General features: G+C 47.1%; 1 pseudogene; it reads right to left on the reverse strand.

The window, feature by feature from the left end:
• LOC115163901 (cytoplasmic dynein 2 heavy chain 1-like) overlaps positions 1-9,103 on the reverse strand; it is a 127,467-nt pseudogene extending 118,364 nt beyond the window's left edge.
• Positions 9,104-16,454: the final 7,351 nt, after the last annotated feature.

Consider the following 16,454-nt stretch of genomic DNA (forward strand, 5'->3'; position numbering starts at 1 on the left):
CCCAATCAGAGGTAGCTGTTTATTGTTGTCTCTGATTGGGGATCATATTTAGGCAGCCATTTCCACACTGTGTTTTGTGGGATCTTGTTTTGTTTTTGTGTAGTTGCCTGTGAGCACTCCAGAACGTCACGTTTCGTTTGTTCGTTTATTGTTTTGTATTTGCTGAAGTTTCACTTTATAATAAAAATGTGGAACGCTACGTACGCTGCGCCTTGGTCCAGTTCTTACGACGATCGTGACAAAAGATCCCACCACAACAGGACCAAGCAGCGTGCCCAGGAGGATAAGATATCCTGGACATGGGAGGAAATCATGGAGGGACACGAAAGCCTTCCTTGGAAGCAGACCACAAAGGGGGGGGGGGGGGGGGGCACACGGGGTGGAGCCGAGGAGTGAACCAGAGCCAATCTGGGAGAAGAGGGAGAAATTGGAGGAGAGTGAACGGAGAGTCAGAGACCGTCAGTGAGTTGATGGAGAAATTGGAGGAGAGAGAAATGAGAGAGTTGTTGTGTTGGTTTATGATGCAAGACATTCGCCCTGAGGAGCGTGTTATCTGTTTGATGCCACCTGAGTCAGCTCTCCGTATTCGTCCTGAGGAGCGTGCTAGCAGTCTGGTAAAAACTGTTCCAGCTCCACGCACCAGGTCTCCAGTATGCCTCCACAGCCAAGTACGTCCTGTGCCAGCTCTCCGCACTCGCCTTGAGGAGCGTATCATTTGTCTGGTACCATGTGTGCTGGCTCTACGCACCAAGTCTCCAGTACACCTTCACAGCCCAGTACGTCCTGTGCCAGCTCCCCGCACTCGCCTTTGCGAAATGTGTCATCGTTCTGGTACAATTTGTGCCGGCTCTACGCACCAAGTCTCCAGTGCACCTCCACAGCCCAGTACATCCTGTGCCAGCTCCCTGAAGAGCGTGTCACCAGTCCGGTGCAACCTGTGCCGGTCCCACGCATCAGGCCTCCAGTGCGCCCCCCCAGTCCGGCATGTCCTGTGCCTGCTCCTCGCACTCGCCCTGAAGAGCGTGTCACCAGTCCGGTGCAACCTGTGCCGGTCCCACGCATCAGGCCTCCAGTGCGCCTCTCTAGTCCGGCATGTCCTGTGCCTGCTCCCTGCATTCGCCCTGAAGTGCGTGTCACCAGTCCGGTGCCACCTGTACCGGCTCTACACACTAGGCTTCCAGTGCGCATCAACAGTCCAGAGCTTCCGGCGACGGTCCCCAGTCCAGAGCTTCCGGCGATGGTCCCCAGTCCGGAATCTTCTACGATGGTCCACAGGCCGGAGCCCTCCTTTGCGCCGGTGCCCAGTCCAGACACGGCGTCCAGTCCAGCTCCAAGGCCGGAGCCTTCCTCTGCGCCGGTGCCCAGTCCAGGCACGGCATCCAGTCCCGCTCCATGGCAGGAGCCTTCCTCTGCACCGATGTCTAGGCACGGCGTCCAGTCCCGCTCCAAGGCCGGAGCCTTCCTCTGCGCTGGTGCCCAGTCCGGGCGCGGCGTTCAACCCAGCTCCATGGCCAGAGCCTTCCTCTGCACCGATGCCCAGTCCAGGCACAGCGTCCAACCCAGCTCTATGGCCGGAGCCCTCTTCTGTGCCGGTGCCCAGTCCAGGCACGACGTTCAGCCCGGCGCCATGGCCGGATCCGGGGTCTGGGCGGGGGTTACGACCTGCACCAGATCCGCCACCAACGCTAGATGCCCACCCGGAACCTCCCCTATTGAGTCAGGTTTTGCGGCCGGAGTCCGCACCTTTGGGGGGGGGGGGGGGTACTGTCACGCCCTGACCATAGAGAGCCTTTTATTCTCTATGTTGATTTGGTCGGGGTGTGACTAGGGTGGGTAATCTAGGTTGTTCTATTTCTATGTTGGCCTGGTATGGTTCCCAATCAGAGGCAGCTGTTTATTGTTGTCTCTGATTGGGGATCATATTTAAGCAGCCATTTCCACACTGTGTTTTGTGGGATCTTGTTTTGTTTTTGTGTAGTTGCCTGTGAGCACTCCAGAACGTCATGTTTCGTTTGTTCGTTTATTGTTTTGTATTTTGCTTAAGTTTCACTTTATAATAAAGATGTGAAACGCTACGTACGCTGCGCCTTGGTCCAGTTCTTACGACGATCGTGACAGAGTTTGTGTGTTTGTGTGTGTGTGTGTATCAACAAACAGCTTCTTGAGGTGTGACAGTATGACAGTGGCGTTTGTGGCCTGGCCCAGAATCTCCAGCAGGTAAAACCACAGCAATACAGAATGCTTCTCCTATAAGGGATAGAGACATACACTTCTACACTGAGTGTACAAAACATTATGAACACCTGCTCTTTCCATTACATAGACTGACCAGCTGAATCTAGGTGAAAGTTGTCCATTTAGGTAAAGATTTATTGGTGTTAATTTACTGATTCCTGATTGGTAGTTGATTGTTCGGTACCTCTAGAAGCTCGATGAGGGATTTCAGGCAGCGCTGGAGCTGGTCTAAGATGGTGATGGGGGAGTTTCTGACACCGACCCGAGAGCTCAGAGATGTCACCATGCTGTCTCTCTGGATGTCAGCCATAATGGACCTGAATGACTGACACACACACACACACACACACACACACACACAAACACACAGTGCAACATGGACCATGGACCAGAAAAAATATAACCACACACAGGGACAGGCGTGCCTGAAGTCCTCGTCGATTCATTTGAAACGGGCTTGTTCCCTGGGCAGAGCCCCTGTCCGACGACGGGCTCCAGGTAGACCTAGCGCCTCTGGATGGCATTCAGACTGACCAGGTACTCATCTAGATCAGACAGACGCACCTCCCACAGGCTCACCTGGACACACACACGGTAACACTAGGTAAAACAGCTACTCCTCAGAGCCTGGTTCCTCTCTAGGTTTCTTCCTAGGTTCCATCCTTTCTAGGGAGTTTTTACTAGCCACCGTGCTCCTACATCTTCATTGTTTGCTGTTTGGGGTTTTAGGCTGGGTCTCTGTATAAGTACTTTGTGACATCTCCTGATGTAAAAAGGGCGTTATATATAAATGTGATTGAGTGATTGATATACACACAGATAGACAGAATACATGTTAACATCCCTGCTTAGCAGACAGAGGAGGTTATCCTCCACCTTTCTCTCTCTCTTTCTACCCCTCACCTTGTCAACTTCTCTCTGTAGTTTGACAGACATGCTGGTGTGCTGCTCAAGCTTCCTCATTCTTTCCTGTCACGCGAACAGGAACTCCTCAAACACGTAGGTCTTACTCCTGAAAACACACATGCACATTGTTTATTCAACCACTAAACCTTTCCTGACACCTCTCTGATGTCAAACTCCTAACCTGAATGTGATCTAGTCCTCCTTGGCCTTCTCAAAGAAGTCCTCCTGCCAGTTCTCATACAGAGAACACATCTGGCTGTACTCCTCCATGTCTCTGATGGTCTCCTCTGCCAGGGAGAAGTCTGGAGCCTCCAACTTCAAGTGAAAACAGTCATTAGTACACAGAAAACTGAAGGATTGAAACTACAGTTGACTTGGCGTATGTGTGTGTAACCTACAGCAGGCGTGTGCGTGTGACCTCCAGCTCCTGGAACTCCTGTCTCTTGTCTCTGATGGTTTGGACAGAGGCCAGCAGGGCTGCTTGGTCTCCCGTCTCTATGATCTAGTCTCTGGGCTTCAGCTGGTCCCAACGAGCCCTGAACCTGTCCAGCTCCAGCCTGTAGGCCTGGATACAACTCTCAGCATTACTGGTCCCAGCGAGCATCATCTACACCTAGAGGAGAGAGAGAAACGGGGGAATGAGGGAATAAGCATCTGTGTTTATGTGTGTGTGTGTGTTTGTGCAAGAGTGTATGCAAAAGTGTGCGTTTGCACTCTGTGTGTGTACCTGCTCTTTGATCATCAGCTGGTGGCTCTCCGTCATCAGCTCTAGTTTGTCCTACTTGGCCCTGAGGGAGGACAGAGAGTCCAGACCTCCTCCTGCTAAGCCCTCAGCAGAAGGTTCTGGAACCGCCTGGAACTGGGGCAGGATCTACACAACACAACATCACACAAACATCACAGCAACGCTCAGACAACATTACAGAACTGGGGCTGGATATATGGAACATCACACAAACATCAAAGCAACACTAAGGTCATCAACAAGCACAGCACTTGACTGAGGATTGCCTGAGAGAAATTAATGATAAAAAGATTGTGGGGGCTGTTTTGTTAGACTTCAGTGCGGCCTTTGACATTATCGATCATAGTCTGCTGCTGGCAAACTTGTGTTATGGCTTTACACCCCTTCCTATATTGTGGATAAAGAGTTACCTGTCTAACAGAACACAGAGGGTGTATCAAGGCACAAGGCGAGACCCAGATGCAGACACAGGAGGCAGATGGTTGGAGTCTTGCAATGTTTATTAATTCAACGGGGTAGACAAGAGAATGGTCGTGGACAGGCAAAAAGGTAAAAACCAGATCAGAGTCCAGGAGGTACAGAGTGGCAGACAGGCAGAATGGTCATGGTCAAGGCAGGCAGAATGGTCAGGCAGGCGGGTACAAAGTCCAGAAACGGACAAGGGTCAAAACCGGGAGGACTTGAAAAAGGAGAATGCAAGAAGCAGGCGAATGGGAAAAATGCAGGTTGACTTGGAAACATACAAGACGAAATGTGTGGTGGCTAATTTCTGCATTACCAAATGAGGAGAGTTACAAACTTCACACACCAGTCAGAGTTATACTTAAACTACATCTTTAATAATAAGAGCTTTGCAAAAGCCCTTGACTTTCAATGATGCGCTATCTCTAATGAACCATTGAAAGTAACTACACAAAAGTACAAAGATATTTTATAGCCAAGATACACCCCTCACAACCTACATGATGAACCACAGATCTTAGAAACAGTTCACAAAGGGACTTTATATTTGAGAAAGGAGTATCCCTTAGCCAGATAACATTCGCTATAAATTATCGTTCAGTTTGGTCCCCAAGACGAGGTTCTAATCTCGTTCCTGGTACTTCATAGTACAAAAACACCAACTCATCCAATGGCATATGTCAATTGTCAACTGTAGATACTCCCATCTCAAGTAAACCCTCTCTTGATCCCATTCCTGGACAAGCTCACTGAGGGGAGTGACTTGAGCACAGACATTGTGGAGACAAGTAATTGGTTCCCCATTAATCACACCATCACTTCACATGGTTTAAGAATAGGTAAAGACACATTCACATATGAAGACAATGTTCCATCCTGTCCTCTTCCCTTTCTGATATTCTGCATAGCACCAGGGACATGTAAAAGGCAAGCCTGACCTCTCCCCTCTCTGGGCCCCAAGTGACTGAGCCCCAGCTAAGGGAAAAGTGCAACTGCCAACATTCATTATCCAAAGGGATACATTCTAATGACAAGTATCTCACATAAGCATATTATGCAAATAAAACATCTTAATTATCTATGTTACCCAACTAATTCTGATTCATCCGCCACAACTGTCACAGAAAGACAGGAAACACAGGGATAAATACACTGGGGAAAACAAGTGACACCTGGAGGGGGTGGAGACAATAACAAGGACAGGTGAAACAGATCAGGGTGTTCTTTAATGGAAGCCCCTCCATCATAATCCAGGTACAATCAGGAATTCCCCAAGGCAGCTATCTAGGCCCTTTACTTTTGTCAATTTTTACTAATGAATTGCCACTGGCTATGAGGAAAGCCAGAGTGTCTATGTATGCGGATGATTCAACACTATTCATGTCAGCTACTACGGCGACTGAAATGACTACAACACTTAACAAAGAGTTGCAGTTAGTTTCAGAGTGGGTGGCAAGGAATAAGTTAGTCCGAAATATTTCTAAAACAAAAAGCCTTGTATTTGATACAAATCATTCACTAAACCCTAAACCTCAACTAAATCTTGTAATAAATAATGTGGAAATTAGCAAGTTGAGGTGACTAAACTGCTTGGAGTAACCCTGGAATGTAAACTGTCATGGTCAATACATATTGATACAACAGTAGCTAAGATGGGGAGACGTATGTCCATGATAAGGTGCTGCTCTACCTTCTTGACAGCACTGTCAACAAGGCAGGTCCTACAGGCCCTAGTTTCTACCTTCTTAACATCACTATCAACAAGGCAGGTCCTACAGGCCCTAGTTTCTATCTTCTTAACAGCACTATCAACAAGGCAGGTCCTACAGGCCCTAGTTTCTACCTTCTTAACATCACTATCAACAAGGCAGGTCCTACAGGCCCTAGTTTCTATCTTCTTAACAGCACTATCAACAAGGCAGGTCCTACAGGCCCTAGTTTCTACCTTCTTAACAACACTATCAACAAGGCAGGTCCTACAGGCCCTAGTTTTGTCGCACCTGGACTACTGTTCAGTCGTGTGGTCAGGTGCCACAAAAAAGGGCTTAGGAAAATTACAATTGGCTCAGAACAGGGCAGCACGGCTGGCCCTTGGATGTACTCAGAGAGCTAATATTAATAATATGCATGTTAATCTCTCCAGGCTCAAAGTGGAGGAGAGATTTACTTCATCACTGCTTGTATTTATGAGAGGTATTGACATGTTGAAAGCACTGAGCTGTCTGTTTGAACAACTGGCGCACAGCTCAGACACCCATGCATATCCCACAAGACATGCCACAAGAGGTCTCTTCACAATCCCCAAGTCCAGAACAGACTATGGAAGGTGCACAGTACTAAATAGAGCCATGACTACATGGAGCAATATTCCACATCAAGTAACTCATGAAAGCAGTAAAATTAGATTTCAAAACCAGATTAAAAACCACCTTATGGAACAGCTGGGACTGTGAAGCAACACAAACATAGGCAAAGACACATGCATACACACACACACACACACGATAGCATACGCACTATACACACACGTACACATGGATTTTGTATTGTAGATATGTGGTAGTGGTGGTGTAAGGGTCTGAGGGCACACGGTCTGTGAATGTATTATAATGTTTCTAAAATTTTAGAAACTGCCTTAATTTTGCCAAGGCAGCAGCTAATTGGGATCCATAATAAATACAAATACAAGGCAACGTTACAGAACTGTGGTAGTAGAAATGTTATGTTAGAGGTCATGAGCAGTCAAAATCATGTTTTTCATGAAAATGTTAGAAAATTTGAAGAAAACCAGTTTAAAGTATGACCAAAGTATGACAAATGATTATTTCTTCCACATTGATAAAGTTTGATCACAAAGTTACTGGTCCCCCTCATGTCAAACACTTGGATTCATTATTAAGGGAACAAGATCACCTTACCTCTCATTTTAATACACCAATGTAACATGATATTCTCTTACCTAATTTAAATAAGTAACACCTTGTAACCAACGATGGAGAAGGTGTGTTTACAGAGGGGCGGGGTTTATACAGCTAGATAGCTACTCTACTGGTGCCAAAATGTGACTGTTGTGTCAGCAAATATAATTAAAAGTTTACCCTATTCATCTATGGCAAAGGTACTTATATGTTTCCCCTTTCATCTGTGTTTGATGTTAGCTATAGTGGCTAGCCAGGTCTTCATCTGTGTCTGGTGTTAGCTATAGTGGCTAGTCAGGTCTTCATCTGTGTCTGGTGTTAGCTATAGTGGCTAGCCAGGTCTTCATCTGTGTCTGGTGTTAGCTATAGTGGCTAGCCAGGTCTTCATCTGTGTCTGGTGTTAGCTATAGTGGCTAGCCAGGTCTTCATCTGTGTCTGGTGTTAGCTATAGTGGCTAGCCAGGTCTTCATCTGTGTCTGGTGTTAGCTATAGTGGCTAGCCAGGTCTTCATCTGTGTCTGGTGTTAGCTATAGTGGCTAGCCAGGTCTTCATCTGTGTCTGGTGTTAGCTATAGTGGCTAGCCAGGTCTTCATCTGTGTCTGGTGTTAGATATAGTGGCTAGCCAGATCTTCATCTGTGTCTATGTAAAAAAATAAAAAATAAAAAAAAAATATATATATATATATATATGTTGACCCAGTGGGTGAATAAATTTGGCTCTGTACTGGTAGACCCTGTATGTAGCCTCCACATTGATTCTGTACCGGTACCCTCTGTATATAGCACATTGACTCTGTACCGGTACCCCCTGTATATAGCCTCCACATTGACTCTGTACCGGTAGATCCTGTATGTAGCCTCCACATTGACTCTGTACCAGTACCCCCTGTATATAGCCTCCACATTGACTCTGTACAGGTACCCCCTGTATATAGCCTCCACTTTGACTCTGTACTGGTAGATCCTGTATGTAGCCTCCACATTGACTCTTTACCGGTACCCCCTGTATATAGCCTCCACATTGACTCTTTACCAGTACCCCTGTATATAGCCTCCACATTGACTCTGTACCGGTAGATCCTGTATATAGCCTCCACATTGACTCTTTACCGGTCCCCCTGTATATAGCCTCCACATTGACTCTGTACTGGTACCCCCTGTATATAGCCTCCACATTGACTCTGTACTGGTACCCTCTGTATATAGCCTCCACATTGACTCTGTACTGGTACCCTCTGTATATAGCCCCACTACTGTTATTTTACTGCTGTATTTTTTTTCTTCTTAAAACTGCATTGTTGGTTAAGGGCTCGTAAGTAAGCATTTCACTGTAAGGTCTACACAGGTTGTATTCGGCACATGTGACTAACAGTTGATTTGATTTGATTTGATTAAGTCAGATGGTAAAGTTTCATCAGTAACCACAGGATAGAATAGACAGTGTACACACGTCATTAACTCATATGGTAAAGTTTCATCAGTAACCACAGGATAGAATAGACAGTGTACACACGTCATTAACTCATATGGTAAAGTTTCATCAGTAACCACAGGATAGAATAGACAGTGTACATACGTCATTAACTCATGTGGTAAAGTGTCATCAGTAACCACAGGATAGAATATCAAGAACATTCTCACCTCACATAAGAAAAAAGGGAAGTGGGGTGTAGTGACTTAGCCAAAAGGATCTATAAAGAGGGAGTTCAGAAAGAGAGAGTCATTTACTTGTGACAATGATGTTAATGACACTGAGAATGACTGACAGCTGGTGTATCTTGTCCACTCTCTGAGCCAGGCTGTGCAGGGCCCGGGGGCGCTGCTTTCTCCATTCCATGGTTAAGGGGTGTATCTCTTCCACACCGGTACACTCAGGTACTCACAGGCAGACACCCACTGCTCACAGATGACCACACCCACTCTCAGGCTATCACTCACAGACAGGAACGGGTCCATAAGAAGTTTAAAACCCATCAGCTTCTTGCGCACCGTACCTGACCTGCCCAGCGCACCGTACCTGCCCAGAGCACCGTACCTGCCCAGCGCACCGTACCTGACCTGCCCAGCGCACCGTACCTGCCCAGAGCACCGTACCTGCCCAGCGCACCGTACCTGACCTGCCCAGCGCACCGTACCTGCCCAGCGCACCGTACCTGCCCAGCGCACCGTACCTGACCTGCCCAGCGCACCGTACCTGCCCAGCGCACCGTACCTACCCAGCGCACCGTACCTACCCAGCGCACCGTACCTGCCCAGCGCACCGTACCTGCCCAGCGCACCGTACCTGCCCAGAGCACCGTACCTGCCCAGCGCACCGTACCTGCCCAGCGCACCGTACCTACCCAGCGCACCGTACCTGCCCAGCGCACCGTACCTGCCCAGAGCACCGTACCTGCCCAGCGCACCGTACCTGACCTGCCCAGCGCACCGTACCTGCCCAGCGCACCGTACCTGCCCAGCGCACCGTACCTGACCTGCCCAGCGCACCGTACCTGCCCAGCGCACCGTACCTGCCCAGCGCACCGTACCTACCCAGCGCACCGTACCTGCCCAGCGCACCGTACCTGCCCAGCGCACCGTACCTACCCAGCGCACCGTACCTGCCCAGCGCACCGTACCTGCCCAGCGCACCGTACCTACCCAGCGCACCGTACCTGCCCAGCGCACCGTACCTGCCCAGCGCACCGTACCTGCCCAGAGCACCGTACCTGCCCAGCGCACCGTACCTGCCCAGAGCACCGTACCTGCCCAGCGCACCGTACCTGACCTGCCCAGCGCACCGTACCTGCCCAGCGCACCGTACCTGCCCAGCGCACCGTACCTGCCCAGCGCACCGTACCTGCCCAGCGCACCGTACCTACCCAGCGCACCGTACCTGCCCAGCGCACCGTACCTGCCCAGCGCACCGTACCTACCCAGCGCACCGTACCTGCCCAGCGCACCGTACCTGCCCAGCGCACCGTACCTGCCCAGAGCACCGTACCTACCCAGCGCACCGTACCTGACCTGCCCAGCGCACCGTACCTTCCCAGCGCACCGTACCTGCCCAGCGCACCGTACCTACCCAGCGCACCGTACCTGCCCAGCGCACCGTACCTGCCCAGCGCACCGTACCTGCCCAGCGCACCGTACCTACCCAGCGCACCGTACCTGCCCAGCGCACCGTACCTGCCCAGCGCACCGTACCTACCCAGCGCACCGTACCTACCCAGCGCACCGTACCTGCCCAGCGCACCGTACCTACCCAGCGCACCGTACCTGCCTAGCGCACCGTACCTGCCCAGCGCACCGTACCTGCCCAGCGCACCGTACCTGCCCAGCGCACCGTACCTGCCCAGCGCACCGTACCTGCCCAGCGCACCACCTGACACACATAAACACGCAGTCAGAAACACATAGGAGGCCATGTGAAAGAATGCAATAACACCACCATAATAAACTAACTGGTCAAAGAGTGCAGGGTTGTGTGTGTGTGTGTGTCTGTGTGTGTCTGTGTGGCATACCAATGACATCCATGAGTCTGAGCATGTGTGTCTCAGGAAAGGGTTCATGGTCATTCTACCTCCATACTTCATCCAGGCTGTCTCTGCTCACCTCCACCAGCTCCACAGTGTTAGCCTGACACACCAGCCAGACCACTGTAGTCCTGATACACACAGGCGGATGAGACAGTCAATACACACACACACACCCCTTCCTGATGACAATGACATGATTCATTGGGATGAGTCTGGGGTCAGATGGCTGATGGCTGAGCAGATGGCTGATGAGGTCAATCTGGGCCGGAACACTCTACTTTACTGCCTTTATTGTCCCCTTGGGGGAAATTTGTTGCAGTATCACACACATTTTAAAAAGGCGTTTAAGGACAAGAACACACTATGAATGGATAATAAAAGGAAGATACACAAGAAGACTCGAGGCTGTAGTCGCTGGAAAAGTTGCTTCAACAAAATACTGAGTAAAGTTTTCTAAAAACCTGTTTTTGCTTTGTCATTATGGGGTATTGTGTGCAGATTGATGAGGGAAAAAAAACTATTTAACGTAACAAAATGTGGAAAAAGTCAAGGGGTCTGAATACTTTCCGAAGACACTGTACATGTAAACAGGGGTAAAAGTTACTAGTAGCAGGATAAATGCCAATGGTAATAATAATAATAATATAAAAACCTAAATAGGTAATAGAACGGGTAGAAGTGGCTGGCAGCAGGATAAATATTAATGGTAATAATAATCATAATATTTGCTATCTACAGATACCAGATAATGTGATTTAACCAAAGATTTTGGGTTAAATCGACCAACCTTATCCATTTCTGGGAGTTCCGGGTTAGGTACTGTTTGGTGTAGCACAGAGTATTTTCCACCAACCTTAACTTGGCGATAATGTGTTCGTTCTCAATCTGGGTCCTGTTGCAGGTGGGGCGTTTGCGTTATTAAAATAAATGAATGTTTAGATCTATGAAGTGATCCAACAATATGTACGCTCCCATCATGTCTATTTCAAATCCTCTCTCATTGATTGAGACAGGTGGCTCCTCTCCAAGGTGTCGCATGTCATGATGACACTCACCTGTCTCGATCAATGAGAGAATATTTGAAATAGACAAGCTTGCGGCAAACACATTGCTGGACTGATTTTGAGAAGTTGGGCTACGTTGGCTCCGTACAGGTCGAACAAGATGGCTACAAAGTTTGTTTGATGTGAAACTTGTATTGTTGGAATAATTTGTTCATGCTATGTTCGTGTGTTGCTAAATTTGTCTCAAAGAAGTTAGTTACTTAGCTATTTCATATCGATTTGACAGTTTGGAGAGCTTGGAAAGTGCAGCGAAAAGAAGCACGTGGAGGGTCTGCTCACAGTCTTAATGGCGGCGAGTAGTGTGGACGAAATGGAGGAAATGGAGAAAAGGTTGGAGAAGAAAGAGCTGTGTTGAAAACGAACAATATGGGTGTCAGCTCTGATGATATGGAGCGGGAGGATGAGGGTTAAAGTCCAGAATGGTCTGTAGTGGGGGGGGGATTCTACACCAAACAGCACCTAACCTGTAATGCCCAGCAATGGTTACCAAAGATATTTGGTTAAATCCCGTTATCTGGTGTATCAATCTGTAGCTGAATATTTGCATGATTTGCAGGCTTTATTGTGAATTGTGAATTTTCATATCAAGATGAGGGTGAGATCTGTAGCGGTCTTTATATGTATTGTACAAAGTTCACCTTGCCCTGAAATATTCTAAACGTGTGATGTCAATCCAGTTCTGTGTAAGGATCCCCTGCCGATCCGCAACTGATCTGTTGATCCGGGTCACGGCACCAATCTGTAGCGGTCTTTATATGAACCACAGAATAACCAAGAAATGAAGAGCGACACCACTGCTGTCTTTTGGGGGGTTTTCTACAATGGCATTATAAAAAGTCAGGACAGGAACACATCAGTCTTCAATGCACCATCTGACAAGTTGTTCTTTCTCTCTCAGTGTTTTTCACAGACTGAGGAGAACAGGAGCAGGATGTTAGGAGGTGATGTAGGCACCCAGATCAAATCAAATACATTCAATTAAATAATATGTTAATAACTTCCAGCTACTGTAGCTGCCTACTTAATATCAATGGGCAGTACTAGCAGCACAACAAATGAAAATATAAACCAAAAGTAAAATTCCTAGAAATCATAGCAATCTGATTGTCCCTTCTGTCTGAACTTGGAACTTTCCTGTTCGTGGGCTTGGGCCACTGACCCTTAACCTGAATGTTCTGCGTTGTGTACTATTCTAGTAAAGTTTGATGGAATAACCATTTCAACCCTCCTACTTAAGTATGATCGATAATGGCATGCATACTTGATAGGAAAAAGAGCTGTAATATTTCAAATGTAAAGTTTGATAATTTTCTTGTTGCCTGTAAGGTTGGCCCAGTAGGTAGAAGGCTTAAAAGCATGGAGGCAGTGGTACGAAGTCACCATTGGTTTATTTCACTCCTCAAAATGTGGAGTTCCAGGTATTACCGCAGGACAAAACAAAATGAAAAATTACAAACACATTAGGCTAGGCATGAACTTGGTCTTTAACTGTGTTTAGGCCCATTAAGCTTCCATACAGTAGCATGCTACTGTCAGTATATTCCAAAATCGTTGATGTCACACACACACACACACACACACACACACACACACACACACACACACACACACACACACACACACACACACACACACACACACACACAGGGTTTCTTCTCATGGTCTGGTCTACCGTGAGTCTACACAGCCTTTTTGTAGCTTTAGCTCCGCCTCCTCCTACCGAGACAAGCCAAACTGATCCAACAACCAAAAATTTGAAATACAAACAACATTCTTCAAAACATAATATAAAATTATTCACAGAAAAATTGGATAAGTGTTATAAGTGTCATGTCAGAAACCCCAAACTTTCCGACTTGCTTACTCCGACTTGATACCCGGGTTTCCCACTTGGGAAGTATCAGAATCAACCAATTGGAAGCTATACACAAATAACTTAAGTTCAATTTAACTCGGTTTCCGACATGTTTTCGACATGACATGAATGTGACAATGTGCTGAATTTGTAAGGAAGTGAAAAGTGGGAATTTACCACATACGACTGGGAAAAATCCACTTGTGGGAAACTGCTCTATCATCGTGAGCTCCCACTTCTCCCACATGCTGACCTCTAACATCCCAAAATATGGAACTGACCTCAACAACAGTATTTTCGTCAGTTAAATTAATCAGAATCTATCAATGTGGTTTTTGAACACTATAATTTGTTTACAAGCATGATAGCTGTACTTTTAGTTTATGATAAAACTCCATCAAAGCTTACACCTTCCGCAATAGGCTGCGAGAGGCTGGATTGAGGGCTTGTAGGCCTGTTGTAAGGCAGGTCCTCACCAGACATCACTGGCAACAACGTCGCCTATGGGCACAAACCCACCGTCACTGGACCAGACAGGACTGGCAAAAAGTGCTCTTCACTGACGAGTCGCGGTTTTGTCTCACCAAGGGTGATGGTCGGATTCACGTTCGTCGTCGAAGGAATGAGCGTTACACCGAGGCTTGTACTCTGGAGCGGGATCGATTTGGAGGTGGAGGGTCTGTCATGGTCTGGGGCGGTGTGTCACAGCATCATCGGACTGAGCTTGTTGTCATTGCAGGCATTCTCAATGCTGTGCGTTACAGGTAAGACATCCTCCTCCCTCATGTGGTACCCTACCTGCAGGCTCATCCTGACATGTCCCTCCAGCATGACAATGCCACCAGCCATACTGCTCGTTCTGTGCGTGATTTCCTGCAAGACAGGAATGTCAGTGTTCGACCATGACCAGTGAAGAGCCCGGATCTCAATCCCATTGAGCACTGTTGGATCTGAGGGTGAGGGCTAGGGCCATTCCCCCCAGAAATGTCCGGGAACTTGCAGGTGCTTTGGTGGAAGAGTGGGGTAACATCTCACAGCAAGAATGGACACATCTGGTGCAGTCCATGAGGAGGAGATGCACCACTGCAGTACTTAATGCAGCTGGTGGCCACACCAGATACTGACTGATACTTTTGATATTTACCCCCCCCCCCCCTTTGTTCAGGGACACATTATTCCATTTATGTTAGTCACATGCTCCTAGGAAATTGTTCAGTTTATGTCTCAGTTGTTGAATCTTGTTATGTTCATACACATATTTACACATGTTACACATATTTACACATATTTATACAGTTGACAGTGAGAGGACGTTTCATTTTTTGCTGAGTTTATTTAGCTCGTCTGGTAAGCTTGTGTTACTGGGCAGCTCTCGGCTGTGCTTCTCTTTGTGGTCTGTAATAGTTTGCAAGCCTTGCCACATCCGAGGTGCGTCGGAGCCGGTGTAGTACGATTCGATCTTAGTCCTACATTGATGCTTTGCCTGTTTGATGGTTCGTCGGAGGTCATAGCGGGATTTCTTATAAGCTTACGGGTTACAATAAACAATACTAACACCAGCACAATTTCCTGCCAAGGTACACTCATGGCTCCTTTGAGAAACTTTCATATCATCTGAGGATAGCGCTGACACCATCTGACATAAAAATAAAGAGGACAGTTTGCTGAAAAAGCTTTAAATAAAGGTTATAATCCAGGCATGTCACATGGGCCCTAGCCTCATGTCTTACACTACACAACACAGCTTGTTGCTGGCTACAGACATAGGATTCAATTCAACTATTAGGCATACAGTATGTACTGTAATTGGCAGAGAAGCAAATGCAAGGGGAAATGTCTTCCACACTACTGTGCTTTTCAGTTGACCCTAGGCACAAGGTCATACTGCGATTATCCTGGGGTGCATTCATTATGCATTTTCTGTTGCAAAACGTTTTGCTGCGTAAACATTTACCACAAACGGGAAAACATTTTGCAACAAAAATTATAGTTTCTATTGAACAAATCCATGTAGGTCCCTCTCCGTTTGGTTCTTTTGCTGTTTGCTTCCATTTGGTTCCTAGAGTAAACGGTTTGCGACAGACAAACGTTTTGCAACAGAACCTGTGTAATGAACGCACCCCAGGAAAATAGGTCTCTGCATTTAAGTCGGCCATGTCAGTACATCCATTCTTTATACAAACAACACAGTCAACAGACATTACTGTTCGTATTCAGGCTTCAAAGTGTAAAATAAATTCCTCTCCGTACTGTATCATGGAAAGCATGGAAGATGTCAATCATCATTTTGTTTGGTTTCGTACTCTGCAAAGATGCACGCAGGCACACACAAACACATACACTTGGGCAAACATATGGAAAAGGGCAGTAATTAAATACATTACATTTCAAGTATAATCTAGGATTGTTTTATCAGTACCAGATTAGAAAAGCCTTTACCTGGTATGTAGGATACAGTAAGTGCTCTTTTTCCTGATAACCTTACAGCGCCATGGGAAATGAACAACTAATCCACAATGTGTATTATGTATGCTGAATGGCATGCACTTTACATTAACAAGGAAAATCTGTTTCAGAAACCTCAGTAAACATGGCAGGAAGAAGATATTCTCATCAGTAATGGAAATAGTTTAGTTACTGAAACAGGATGACGTCCAGACAGATCTATAGGCCAACTGCTATTAGTGTAAGTTTCAAATTGTACAAAGCATAATGGGATTGCACAACACAATACATTTGAATTACTTCAAA

This window comes from Salmo trutta, chromosome 26 (genome assembly GCF_901001165.1).
Source record: "Salmo trutta chromosome 26, fSalTru1.1, whole genome shotgun sequence".
NCBI classification, from domain to species: Eukaryota; Metazoa; Chordata; class Actinopteri; order Salmoniformes; family Salmonidae; genus Salmo; species Salmo trutta.